The 1,717-nt window shown below is 35.6% G+C and overlaps 1 non-coding gene across 1 annotated transcript; it reads right to left on the bottom strand.

Moving 5' to 3' along the window:
* Positions 1–810: 810 nt before the first annotated feature.
* On the bottom strand, positions 811–917 carry LOC123815446. The gene has a single exon (XR_006785103.1). It is a non-coding gene; the product is annotated as a U6 spliceosomal RNA (small nuclear RNA).
* Positions 918–1,717: the final 800 nt, after the last annotated feature.

The following is a 1,717-nucleotide window of genomic DNA, read 5'->3' as shown; positions in this document are numbered from 1 at the left end:
AGGTGTGGTCCTGGGAACAGCTAGCATACCATTCACTTTCAACATTTGTGGCCCTTTCTCAAATGTTTCTGTGCACAAGCAGATTGCAGAGGACCTCACAAACACCATCATTTTCTCTTTATGACTACTGTAATAGACAGGTATATCTTTACCAATGAAACAATGACCCTTGGGTGGAACAGGATGAGTTAAGTAAGGAAGTTAAATATATGGTACTAGGAGAAATCTGGCTTCAGGATGATGAGCACACAATACGATATACAGATATCAAATTACAATGTTGTCCACCTAAAATTTACATGTTATTAAACAATATTACCACTATAAATTGAATTTAAAACATAATCCCTGACATACACTAGACACACCATTAACTTTTTTGACTGAATGAATGAAAGTAGTCATTTTACTTCCTTAAATGTGACTTCACTGGAGAGTTCCAAGATCCCAGGTAAAGCATGGCAGTAATATGGAGTCTGATGGGGCTGCATTCCAATTCTACCCTAACATTTTTTATTACATATTTCTCACCTGAAAATGTAGAAAATATATTTCATAAAGAGTTTGGAAAAGTAATTCGTTTAAAAAATTGTCTAGTTCTCCCTGTGAGTGAACCTGGGCTGTCGCAATCAGCAAGCAGACAGGTGCCAGAGTCAGAGCAAAGGTACCACACACAGAGAAGAAGCATGGAAGATCAATGATGGACATTCCCTCTTTCCTTGCTTATTTCTCGTGAAAAGAAGGTGCATTGTGGTGGAATGTGTCCATTGGTAGAAACCACATAAGAGAAAGTGAGTGTGTCTTTTTAAAAAATATATGGAATCCTTCACAAATTTGTGTGTCATCCTTATGTAGGGGCCATGTTTATTTTCTCTGAATCATTCCAAATTTAGTATATGTGCTGCTGAAGTGAGCATATGAGTGTATCTTCGATGTGACACTACCCTAAAGAAAAGCCAGGTGCTGTCAAGCATCTGGTAACCACAAATATCATGGTGCTAATCCAGATACCTGGGAAAAAGCAATGAGATGGTCAAAGGAATTTCAGGGGCTACTGAATGAGGGTAAGCTAGGCTCATTATTTATTAGAAGACCAACAAAAGTCAACTCAATCTCCTATGGAAGGATTGGTGCCTGGTCACATGTCCAGATGCACACATACACTATCTTTAAGAGTGTATTCAGAGGAAACATGCTTTATTCATATTTTCAACATTGAATATATTAAAAATAACAAGATATCTTATGTTCATTGCAGCTTGAGAAATATCTAAAACAACATTTTGCAAAGAGCTTCATGCTGCACAAATGTGGCTTGATTGGCTAATATAGGCTCCTAAGTAAACTTTAAAAAAATTCCTTGAACCAATTCATTGAAAACATTCTGTATACAAAAACCTCTTTTGGGAGATACAAATACACATTAGAACACTCATTAAAACACTGAAAATATATGCAATAAAGAATCTGGTTATTTGTTTTGAAACTTTCATTGTTGATTTAATTCCCATACTCTTTTTACAGGGTGAATGAAGCAATGGCTAACATTTATCAGCAAGCTTCAGAAATATAGTCCTGTGAAAATATGTTGTAAAGCACTAACCTACAATAAATTTTACTCTCTGTGAATTCTAGTTTTGAGAAACTATATTGATGATAATGAGATCCAGTTTTATAGCTGTCACAAAAATGAGTCACACCTATAGAAAAGAAGGAC

The sequence above is a fragment of the Phyllostomus hastatus genome, unplaced genomic scaffold (genome assembly GCF_019186645.2).
Source record: "Phyllostomus hastatus isolate PE091 unplaced genomic scaffold, TTU_PhHast_1.1 phas_contig_17, whole genome shotgun sequence".
NCBI lineage: Eukaryota > Metazoa > Chordata > Mammalia > Chiroptera > Phyllostomidae > Phyllostomus > Phyllostomus hastatus.
The sequence above is the reverse complement of the archived record's forward strand: the minus strand, read 5'-3'. Positions and strand labels throughout refer to the sequence as shown.